The sequence below is a fragment of the Phascolarctos cinereus genome, unplaced genomic scaffold (genome assembly GCF_003287225.1).
Source record: "Phascolarctos cinereus isolate Bilbo 61053 unplaced genomic scaffold, phaCin_HiC Scaffold_7;HRSCAF=346, whole genome shotgun sequence".
NCBI lineage: Eukaryota > Metazoa > Chordata > Mammalia > Diprotodontia > Phascolarctidae > Phascolarctos > Phascolarctos cinereus.
The window spans coordinates 61,307,611-61,320,472 of NW_027556180.1; the positions used below are offsets into that span (position 1 = coordinate 61,307,611).

A 12,862-nucleotide genomic window follows, 5' to 3' on the forward strand; every position below is an offset into this window, starting at 1 on the left:
TATATAGTAAGCATCAGAGATGGGTTTTGAACCCAGGTCCCCTTGACCCCAAATCAATGCTCTTACCATTATACCATGTTTCCCAAACCATCCCCTTCTTCCCCCTCATTCTCTGGGGCCCAACTTCATACAGGTAACAAAGATGTAGAGCTAGGATTCAAACCGAGGTCTCCAGTGCTACTCTATGACACTGCCCTCTCCCCTGCCTACCTCTTAGCATTCCTGACTTCCTTTTCATGTACTAGTTCCTCCAGGAAGCCTTTCTTCACCCCCCCAGATGTTACTGATCTCTTTTTACATACTCTATCTCTTAATAAAACATAAGGTCCCCTGACAGCACGGAGTTTTTCCATATTTGTTCTCCTTGCCCTACCTACCGCAGTGCTTTCTAAGTAGCAGGTACTTAATAAATGCTTATTGGTTTGGTGTTGGTTGCCTGAATAGGAAGAGGGAGCCTCCAATCCTGGCTCAGCTGTGGATGCACAAACTCTGCACCTGCTTTGGCCCTTGGCTCCCCAGTTAGTTTCTGAGAATGTTAGCAAATTGACCACTAGGGGGTACCATCCCCTTGAATTTGAAATCCTGGTGCCTGAAGGATTCACCCAGTTCACAATTTTCAAGGAAGTTTTCTGTGTCAGTACTCTGAGAATGACACACCAGTGTTACCAATATCAGACACTGGTTTAATCAGTGTAAAACTGTCAAATTCCTGGGTCAGCTTCACCCTATCCTATAGGGTCTGACATGCTTCTCCGTCTATTACAGTTTCTAGTAAGGAGGAGGATTGGATTTGGAGTCAGAGAACCTGGATTTGAATCCTGTCTCTAGCACCATACTTACTTTTATGGTCTTGGACAATTCATGTAACTTCTGGGCTTCAATATGTGTGTGGGTTTTTTTTTCTTATCTGTAAGACAAGGAGGTTAGGTGTTTATTGACTGACTGACTATAGTCATATATACATTGCAATAAAATAGAATGTAAAACTCCAGTTCAGTGCAGTGACAAGAAATCCCAAATGACAGCAAGAACAATGAAAAAGGAAGAACAATTAAAGAACCACAAAACCTTAGTGGAAGGTTGAGAATTGACATCAGTGCTATTTCAGGAATCTTAAAAGCAGGAAGCAAATGAGAAGCTACAATTCTTTGGGAATCCTGAAAGTAAGGAAAACTTGAGGAGTAAATAAAATTTCTGACAATGCCAGAGACCCTAAGAGAAATAGTGGTAAGTGGTGACAACTATGTATGGCATTTTGAGAAATGATCTCCATTTTCAACATGGCTTTAACACTCTGTGTATAAATGTCTATAAAAATAATCAGTTTAGAAAAAGCATTGCCAAATTTTTATTCCTTAGGTTTCATGAGAATTGACAGGCTCCATGCCAGTCTGGCTAGTTCAATTTCTTTTTCTCATTCTTTAATGTTGGTGACCACTTATAAATATGAAATAACATGCTTAAAATCTTTTCCCTGAAACTAAGATTCAAGAATGAGTTGCCATGTCTTTATAGTTATCATAGATTTGCAGCCAGAAAGTATTTTAATCTAGTCCAAGCCTTTTATGTTACATAAGGGGAAACTTAGGCCCAGAGAGATTAATTGACTTTCCCAAGGTCACATAAGTACTAGCCAGCATGGCTAGGATTCAAACAGTAATTTCCACTATGCCTCACTTTGAAAATCTTTCTCTGGGCCTCAGTTTTCTCATTTGTGAAACGCTTTGGACTCTAAGATCCCATCCAGGCTTTGAACATCTATGATTCTAATGTAATTGAATGGCTTCAAAGTAACATTTTTATAGTAATATAAATATTTTAAAGTTATTTAGTAGTTATTTTCCATCCAGTGTTATCCCTAATAAGACTGTAATCTAACGTGGTTTCCCAAAATTTAGTATAGTATTTATCTGCTTCCTTTCCCACAGATTATGTTATGCCAATTTTGACTCAGAAGAGAAAATGTCCTATTTCCTGGATCTTTTGATGGACAACATTGTTGGTCTTGCTCAATACAGTAAAGAGAGACCTTTGAATCAGATAAGTGAGAAGAGAATGCGATACCAAGTAGGTAAATAACTAAGTGTTACAAATGGAAGGAGAGAATGGAATCAAACGCGCAAATACACAGGGGCTTGGGGTGTTTCCTTTTAAAATTAAAATAATAAATGTTTCCAATCCTGAAAACCACTATTTGAACAGAACTGAATGGTCCAGACTCAGGGATGCAGGCATGTTTGCTAACATTCTACATCCTACAATCAAATCTTATTTGTTTTTGTAACCCATCTTTTAGGGGAGAGAGAGAGAGAGAGAGAGAGAGAGAGAGAGAGAGAGAGAGAGAGAGAGAGAGAGAGAGAGAGAGAGAATTATTGCCAAATAAGACACAGAGGATTCACAGTCTATCAAAGTATAATTTATCTCCCTGGAATACTTGTCTTCAGAAGCTTGCCAAAAATGTTTTTGAATGCTTTAGAGTGGTTGTTTTAGAATGAAAAATTGACCTGAATTTAAATATACTCCTTTTCCCCTTACTAAAAAATTTACTACCAGTGATTTCTCTTCCTAAGCAACTTTTATAAGAGCAATTATATATAGATAATGGAAAATAATTCAATTTGAGTCTTCTGAGGGCTAATTGTAAGTGGAGGTTAATTTTAAAAACTTAAAATTTCTCTGGGATTTAAGCACTTTTTAATGACTATCTGAATGAAAGGAGTCTACCACATTTATCAGGCTGAACCACTTTGTCACAGACCATCCAAAGGTTTTAAAATGAAAAAAAAAAATCAAAGAAGAAATTTTCATTTAAAAACCTTGGTACAACTGGAAAAAATATCAGCCCTTGAAGAGAATGGGAAGATCAGATTTCCTGAGAAATTATAAGGCAGGCTCAGATTCTTAAAATCTAGCCCACTTGCATTGGCAATACAAATGTTTAGATTCCTTAAAAGAGTCTGGCCAATATGGCAGATGTTCTAATAAACCTTGTCTTTGGGTGGTAAAAAAAAAAAAAAGGAAATTATAAGGCAGATTGAACAACCATAAGAGCTGATATGTTCTATAAAGTCATCCTGACCCATAGGCTGACTTTACTTCATATTCTCCCACCAAGTCAGGGTGGCAAACTGCCTAGGAGAATGAGATCAAGGCTATTTGCTACTGCAGCTCAGAGACTTGACCTTTAGTGGGACCTCAGTGGGCAAGCTATGCATGTAAGTAGCATACCAGGAACATTCATCCCAAGTTGTTCCTCCTTTCCTCATGCTTTCATGCCTCAAGAGATTAGGGTGAAACTATGGCTAAGGTAAAACATGTTACTCCCTGTTATAAAATCTTGCTTGAGTCCCAAACTGAACTGTAAAATAAGGCAAAGTTTCCTCAAGAAACAGAGCATCTTAATGTCAAATGTATAAGAAACAGCCACATTTACTGCTAAAACAGTTTAGGATTATAAAATAAGGGTTCTGAACCATTTTTGAGTCATAGACCCTTTGGCAGTAGGGTAAAACCAATGGACTCCTTCTCAGAATAAGGTTTGTAAATGCACCTAATAAAATATATAGGATTACAAATGGAACCAATTATATTGAAAAAAAGTTACATATATGTATGTGTGTGTACGTAAAGTTCCAAGCCCCCTCCTCATCAATGGACACTCCTAGATTGTTTTAAAAACCATTTCGGTTAGATTTGCTACACAACACGCAATTTCAGCCTTGATAGCCTTAGTTGTTATCCTCCTATTTTCTACCATGGTCTAGAATCTCCTTCTCAGACACCATCTTCTCAGCCTACTATTAATTCCCTAAGTCTATTGTTCTCTTCTCTATCCCTTGCCTTCAATGAGCAACAGCAGTGAGTAAAACACAAACTGTGCTCCTATAATCTTCATTTTCTTGCCCGAGATTTCATAACCTTTCATGCTTTTCTTCTTGGAATCTTTTCCTCTAATCCTTGATTCTCATTGATCTTTATGGAACCAGCTCCTCTTTCAACCTTCAATTATGTCTCACAAAAACCATCATAAAGAAGAATCTGGTCCTTCAAATTTTTCCCCAATTTCTTCCAAACTTCTCCCCAATTCAAACCCCAGCCTTTTTCACAAGTCCAAACCTCTACTAACCACCTACACACTTTCCTTCTCCTTGATTAACCCAAGCCCTTCCCTCTTCTCCCAATATTTGCCTCACAATCTTCTACAGAAGTGAAAAGTATAATTCTGAACAAAGTAATGCTCAATAAATGTTTGATTGCCTAGGGACCTTTCTCTAACAAATACACACCCAATTCAGTGCTAAAATGCCAGGCAAATCCCATTCTATTACTAAAGCAGATGGACTTTTCCTACCTCAGGTCCACACAGCATTCCAGCTTCATATATACTAAAATGTTGGTCGAATTACTGAATTGAAAGAGGGGAATAGATATTATTTTAGTTTTTCACAGATAAAAACAACTGATCCAAACATTGGCTTCAAGGCCAGGTGACAAGAATTTGAGAGCTGACTTCATCTCTTCACTGAACTGACTTCATGTATAGATTTCTCATAGGTTTTAGTTGTTGCTCTTCTGCTTTAACCTTTGCCTTGTAAAATCTCTGACTGTAAGACTCAGATCAAGGGTCAAGGCCTGCAAGAGGCCTTTCTCAGGGTCAGCAGGCTGCTAGTAGTGCTTTCCCTTATGAGGATACCTTCCATCTATTTTCTATGTATTGACTTATCTATATATTCTTTCTCTAATTCGAACATAAGCTCCTGGAGGTCAGGCACTGTTTTTCTGTCTTCTTTTGACTACCAGAGCTTAGTGCGGATACAGAGTAACTACTTAATAAATGCTCGTTGGTTGGCTGATTGATTTGCAGTGTGGGTGGTCATTTCAGGCAATAAAAGTAATATTCCAATCTGCTGTTTAGATTATAGTTTAGTTACTCCTTTTCTTTTTGTTGTTGTTATTTATTTCTTAGGACCAAACGAATTATAATTTTGACCAAAAGTTGACAAAATCCAATTTCACTCTTAACTATTTCTGCCGAGTAATGACTGCTGAGTCACTTGGTACACCATATGAGAGATACGCATATTATTTTAATAAGAATCTTGAAGTCCATGAAAACTATTGCCTTAATGTAAACTATGATGATTACATAGAGATGATGAGGAACCCTGAATGGGATGGAGCAGCTGCAACAGGAGGTAAGTCATGCTCTACTACCTTTCAGTGCTCTAATAATTTTCAGTTATCTTATTTCGTTGGATTACAGGATCATAGACTTAGAGCTAAAATAGACCTTAAAGGTCACTGAATCCACCACTCCCCCTATTTATAGATGAGGGAACTGAGTACAGAGAAGTTGGGTGACTTGGCCACAGTCACCTAGCTAGTAAGTGTCTAAAGCAGGATTTGAACCCAGGTCTTCCTGCCTCCAAGTCCAGCAGTCTATTCACTCTGCTAAGAAATGCTGAAGATGTCATTTCCTATGTGGTGCTACCACTTATTTTGTTCGTTTGGGTTTTTTTTTTTTGTCCCATTAACCATCCTGAACCTATTAGCCACTGTTGGCACAATGGAACTCTCCTTAACACCAATTAGAGGGTGTAGTTATCAGAATTTGGATCATACCTACCATTTCTGATGTGCTGACTTTTGTACACCTAGCAGCCCTAGGGTCTTGTGATTTCCTCTGTCCAGAACCCTTAATGAAGTGCCAAGCCAACCTCAGTCGGTTGGTAGATGGGTGAGCAACTTGGTTGGTAGTTGTCCTTCACTCTCAAAGTGGACCCAAATGGCATCACTGTGCTGTGGTCAAGGTACAACGTGTCTGACTGTGGCCAATCAGACCAATGTGAACTCAGAAGGCTCTACCAGTCCAACCTTTGGAGTGCAGATGTCTCTAAATTTGTGCAACTCACTTTTTTTTGTTACTGCAATTCTTCCTTGCTCTTAGAGCACAGGACCTTCTTTGATGCAGGCACATCATGCTGAGTGGTCCTCTGCCACTGTTTCCTATGTCTCACAATCAGTTCCAAAGTTCTTCAGAGAGACTTTGAGAGTGTCCCTGTATCACTTTTTCTGACCTCCTCCCAAGCAATGGAAAGGAATATTTATAACTGAAGCTCCCAGACAGCACTTTAAGCTTTAGGTTTAATGCATTTTGTAACTTAGGTGGAAGGGGTAAACAGGTAAGCTCGAGTGTAACAAGGCATTTCTCAAGGTGGTACAGAACTCTAGGTTTAGATAGGAGATAGATAGGATCATAAGAGCATAGATTTGAATGGGAAGGGACAATAGGGATCACCTGTGGGGGGGGGAACCTGTGGCCTTCTAGGTCCTTGGGTACAGCCTTTTGACTGAATCCAAACTTCACAGAACAGATCCTTTTATTAAGGGGATTTGTTCTGTGAAGTTTGGATTCAGTCAAAAGGCCACACTTGAGAACCTAAAGGGCCACATATGGCCTTGAGGCTGCAGGTTCCCTACCCCTGATAGTCCAACCTCTTAATTTTACATATGGAGAAACTGAGATTTGGAGAGGTTAACTTGTATTAGTTTGTATTCCATTAGATACAAATTAACTTTGTATTCCATTAGATACAAATTAACTTACCTCAAGGTCATTTGATTTAGGGTTAATGAAGATATAGTGAAGTTTCATTGAAAATGGCTTTTGTGAAGCTGTGGGAGTAATACTGAAGTGGAAAATGGTGAAGAGAAGTACAGATAATATCCATCTTCAGTGGATCAAATAAAATCAGGAACATTTTTTAGAGCCCAGAGGTACTTGGGCAAAGTTATTTGCCCAACTTCACACAGAAAATTAAGGGCAAATACAGCAAGGAGGAAAACCCCCATCAATTGGTTCATGGTCCAGTGCTGTTGGCAAAGGATTACTGCACAGGTTTCCTTATCTAAAGCAGAGATCATGTACATAAATAATTTTGGTATAGGGGATGGAGGGCTGGCCTCAGACTCAGGAAAACTTGGGTTCAAGTGTCACCTCTGACCTAGGCTGGCTGTGTGCTCTGGGACACTCAAAAACCAAAAATTCCTGGCCATTTGATGATCTGCATCCACTGATTAGGTGTTTTCCTTTTGGGGAGTTTCTTACTCATTGAAATGATACTTCTGGACAAAAATAAACAAACAAGTATTTGGAAGTCGGTGAAAGCTTCTTTAACTTGATAAAATCACCCTTGAAGAAGCTGATTCTTATCACTGGAGATGAGTTAGATTAGAAAAAGGAAAGGTTTGAAGCGGAGAAACAAGAAGACTCAGGTGGTCCAGCTATTACTTGTCAAAGCCTAGATCAATGATGGCTGCAGATGCTGGAACAGAGATAATAGGGCTTCAACACTGTGAGCTTGTACCAATAAGACAGCAGTTTTACCAACAATGACAAAGAAATTTAAAAAAAGAAAGTTTTCCCATGAATAAGAAGAAACAAGTAGCTGTCAATAGATTTAGTTTTAGATGATGAATGTTCAAAAGAAAATATCCTTCAGATGACTGAAAACACTGAACTGGAGAGAAGTCGAAGGGGAAAGAAAGGATGAAGTTAAGGCTCTAACTCCTAAGAGTTATTCACACTGTGAATACAGATTAGCTTCCCTTGAAAGATTGTATGAGAAGATGAGAAGAGAACCTATAACTGAACCTTGGGGAAGGACTACACATAGTTAATAGGGAAAGGGAAGAGGAACCAGCAAAAGAGAGGAACTAAGAAAGCATGGTATTTAGGAAAATTTTTTTTCTTATAATTTTTATGAAATTTAAATTCCCTATAGACCTAAAGTCGTACTTAACAATTCATATTTTTATTTGTAATTCTTTTTTTTCTGTACTTCTTTCTATATTGAAATTTTCATAGGATTGTAGATTTAGAACGAGGGATCTCAGAAGCAATCTAGTCCAATCCCTTCTTTTAATAGATGAGTCCGTTAGTCTCTGGCTGGCTGACTTTTAGACTAGATAGTAAGAATAAAAGATGGGATTCAAACCCAGTTCTTTTATATTCCAGAGACAAAAGCATGGTATTTTTTAAGAAGACAGAAGGTGCCTAATGGTATTGAAAATGGCATATCAATAAAAAGGGATAAAAAAAAAGAAGCAGACAGAATTTTGGTGAGAGCAGGTCATTGAACTCGAGGAGAGTAGTTTCATTTGTGTAGGGATGAATGTGAAGCTACATGTTTTCTTGATTTGGCCAAGTTTCTAGCACTACAAGGAATCCTTTGGCAATTCCAAATACAAATAGTTCCTTGTTTATAAAACTCACAATTACCCAAATTCAGATATGTTGTGGACCAACCTATGACCCCCTTCCCAAAGTATGGCTCTTCACAGTGAAAACCTGTCCTACCACAGTAGCTTATAGTAGTATATATATATATATATACAGGCATATACAGTATATGCCTGAAAGGAGGTCCATCATACATGGTTAGTAGAACTTACAGTCAAAGTTTGTCTCGTCAATAAAGAAATCACAAGATCATCACATTGAGTTAGAAAGGACAAATGTTAGAGATGGCATCTGGACCAGGTACTCCAGCTCCCAAGTTGCTCTTCATTCCACAATACCAGATAACTCAGAAGAAGGCAGATGACAGGAAAGGTGGACAGCTTAAAGAACTTAATGAGCTTATCTAATATCAAACAACCACTTTGTAGTCTAGGTTAAGAAATTGACATTGTCTTCAGATTTCTGCCTCTGCCATAAGGAGAAGACAAATCACTTTGTGTTCCCCTAATGCAACCTTGTCCAACTCTACTTTATAACTGTCATGTTATTATTCCTAATCCTGAGGCCATGGCTTCTTAGTCACATTTTCAAGGAGACTAATTTTACCACTTGAGAACCTGTTAATCAGTAAAGTGATTCCAATGACATCTTCACCAAAATCTCTGCTGACGAATGCCTTGTCTGGTTTTCTCCCATCAGCCAGCTTAAAAACTTCCATTTATTAAAGGCAACTTAATGACCAGCAACCCAATCCCTAGTCTGCATCATTCGAATAATTAACTCCTAGATATCTTCGGTAATTTGCTTGCTGACAGGTTTCCAGATAGAGCTAGAACATTATGACATAGAATATTACTCTTGGATGGAATGTTAGAAGTCATCTGGTTCAGCCTCTTCATTTTAAAGACTGAGGAAACAGACTAAGAGGTTAAGTGAGATTTGGAGAGATTAACTTGTATTAGTTTGTGTTGCTCAGGGTCATTCAATTAGAAGGGAGAAGAGGCAAAATCTGAAATCAAGCTCCCTGCATTGAAATCTAGACCTTGTATGAAAAAAATTGAGGAGAAACTTGTCATCCTGACCTTGCAAAATACTTCCTTTTTAAATATTTTTTTCAAAAACACACTAAAATACCTTTCTTTATTAGCAAAATGATGATTTGTCTTAACCAAATTAATTTTGTTTTCTAGCAAGGCAATGGCTTTATCAGACTTGCACAGAATTTGGATTCTTCCAGACCACTGATTCAAAACACCAACCTTTCTTAGGATTACCTATGAGGTAAAGTATATGCCAGTTAAAAATTTCAGCTCTATCCAGGCTTACTACAATTTACTACTGCTCAGTATTTTCGATATGAAGGCAAGATTCTATCAGCTAGACTAGTTACTGTAGATTGATGTAATTTAAATTAAAGAATGAAGGCCAAATGCTTTCAGATGGAGGCTTTCTGGATCAAGGTTATTCTATAAGACATGAGAAAAAAAATTCTGAAAAAGAATTACCTTCATGTCAAGAAATAGTTACAATTCAAAAAGCTATTTTAGAGCTGGTACATTGTCATCTCTGACCCAACTTTTAATGGTGATTGAATACTAGAAGAATAAGTAATTACTCTGTAACCTTCCTAATGATAATAATAATAGCCAAATAACTGAAATGTTATATAGCACTTGATGGCTTCCAGACCATTTTAAATATATTATCTCATTTGGTTCTCACAAAGATTATCATAGCACTTTATTATAATTACACACACACACACACACACACACAAAGAGAAATACATACAAACAGAAATATCCCATAAATCTCTCATATTACATAAGGAAATTGATATCTACAGAAGATGAACAATTTTCCCTAGTTGGCCTAGTCAAAGATGATGAGTACTATTGGTTTTAGCCAGGCACTAAGGGATTTAGCAATAATAGAATCTGAGAATGCAACATAAATGTGATAGATTTTTGTTAACCGAACTAGAAGAGACAATTTCCTTAGATCTAAAAAACATAATCTCTTATCATTGCGTATTGTATCATTGTATTGCAAAACCAGCGAATCTATTCATAATTCTCCCATAGCCATTTGCATGTTGACTAGATTGTTATAAATTATAAATTTTACTGGGAGTGCTCCTGACATCTCAAACAACCTAAAATCTGCCATCTGACCCTGAGTGGGGTACAAAGCAAAATGTTAGCTCCATTGTATAAATGAAAGAATGAAATAGAAACAGAATCAATGACTTGTCTAAGGGTTAGCGGTAGGACTGACGTCGTGGGGATAAGGAACAAAGAATTGAGACAGAGGAATGAGGGTCCTTTTCCTGGAGAGCAGATTGTCCTGCTTTCCTCAGTATTTGTTTTAGTTTTAGGAACTGATTTCCTTGATTAGGAAAACCTTTGGGGCAGCTAGGTGGCACAATGGACGGAGCACCAGTCCTGAAGTCAGGAGGACTTGAGTTCAAATCTGCAAATCCGGCCTAGACCAAACACTTGACACTTAGTAGCTGTGTGAACCTGGGCAAGTCACTTAACCCCAATTGCCTTAAAAAAAACCCTTTTAATTCTCTTTACCTTAAATTTTTGTGATGTTAATTATCTAAGGGTCAGGGAAGCTACAAGAGAAGCATTTGTAGATTTGAGTGAAAGAGTGTGCTTTAGTAAAGAGAAAAAGCATGCCTGATATATTAATCAAATGAAAGGCTGATTGCAATTGTCAAAATAACTTTCATTCTGTGGCAAGAGACAGATAACTTCAGCATTTGATAACTTCAGTATTTGATTTTTGGATCAACATTAAGTGCATGAAAACAGCATGTTAAAAATAGCTGGAATTATAATAATGACCTTCTTGAATAGCTAGAATTCATCTGGCCCTTTTAAGAAAGCTATATTTCAGGCAGGGAAAATCATTAAAAATATTCACTCTGCATGCCCCATTATCCTATTTCCCCCCTCTCTCTTTTCAGCTATTATATTGATAAATGTAACAAAGTATTTGACTTGGAACTTGACATCCATTCACTGCTTGAATCTGTTAAAGAAACCAACAAGTACTACTATAAGCCCTTAATGAAGATGGGCAGAAGAATCCTGTTTCCTAATGGTGACCTTGATCCTTGGCATGTACTAAGTATCAATTCCAGAATGCAGAGAAACTTAATAGGGATGTCCATTAAAAGTAAGTACTATTTGATTCCGTTTAGAGGACCCATGATCATAATGAAAAGCATGGGCTTTTAGGCCATGAGTTCTTAATCTCTTGGGCTATCTGCTGAAGTTTGTTGTTTCTTCCAAATAACGTTTTTTAATTCATACTATAAAATTCATAGGATTACAAAGAAAGCCAATTAGATCAAAGAACACACACACACACACACACACACACACAAAGATACATATGCACACACGTATGTGTGTATATGTATATAAATATAATGCATAGATATGTATACAAATACATATTACGTGTGTGTGTGTGTTGTGTGTGTGTGTGTGTGTGTGTGTATTTTAATGAGTTCACCCGGGTTAAGAATCTCTGTTTTAGAAGCAGTATGACATAATTGGTAGAGTGCTGTGCTTGGGGGTCAGGAAGATCTAGGTTCAAATATGACCTACATTATCAGGTGATAGGAAGTCAGCTAAACCATCTGAGCCCCAGTTTATACTCATCTGTAAAATGGAAATAATAATAATGCTTACCTCACAAGTTTGTTGTGAAGACCAAATGGGATAATGTATGCAAAGTACTTTACAAAAAGTACTATATCAGTATCTGATGTTTAGAGAAGAGATATGTTAGTAAACAATATTGATTTATCAGATTCTATCCTCTTCAGAACCATTTAACTATTATGCCCAGTGGTTTTCCTTTAAGCATTTAACGTGGCTCCTAGTAATCAAACAAGAGGAAGTAGATTGATCTTGTTATGAATCCTGGTATTCATTAAAACTAAAAGTCACTATATTTTCCAAACAGCCTTAAATGCTGTGAAATAAAAGTGTCCAATATATGCCTTATACCCTCTAGTAGTGAATTTGTATTGAAACCCATGATCTTTCTCTATGATTTACTGCCACCAGATGAACTTTTCTGGGTTGGGATTTAATGAAATGAGTTTTAAGATGGATAAGTGATCTATTTTTATCCTTGTTAAAGTTTTCATGTGTTGTTCTCCTTGCAAAAATCAAAATCTGTTGCTTATTATGTCAATGTGGTGCTTCTAAAAGCCATCACCATGGTTTGTGAGCTCAGAGGGCACTGAGTTCTTGTGAGTTGGTCAATGAAAAGTCAGACTCGGAATCATGCTGTTGTTGACTCCTCAAAGGTGTAAGAATTTGACCTGTGACACATCATAGGGACAATTCAGAAAGCTGGATTGCTCTATTATTTATATATTCTGGGGTGCTTTTTGGGCTTATTTCTTTATATGTGGAGTACCACTTGTTTGCAGAGCACTAGATAGAGGCCAATAGTCTCTAGTTTAAAGGATCTTACAATTTTTTTGCAGGAGACCACAGTTTACATGGTTGCTTTTTTTAATGTTTCTGTTATCTTAACTGCATGACCCTGGGTGAACCATACAAGTAGGCCCAAGTTTCCAGATGATTTGTT

At 37.4% G+C, this 12,862-nt stretch overlaps 1 long non-coding RNA gene across 5 annotated transcripts in view; it reads right to left on the reverse strand.

Annotated features, from left to right (window-relative positions):
* LOC110200255 (uncharacterized) overlaps window positions 1–12,862 on the reverse strand; it is a 129,891-nt gene that overhangs the window by 85,403 nt on the left and 31,626 nt on the right. For all 5 annotated transcript variants that reach the window (XR_013483407.1, XR_002322204.2, XR_002322202.2 and 2 more), the window contains exon 2: window positions 841–907. This is a non-coding gene — a long non-coding RNA (uncharacterized LOC110200255). The remainder of the gene's footprint in view (window positions 1–840; window positions 908–12,862) is intronic.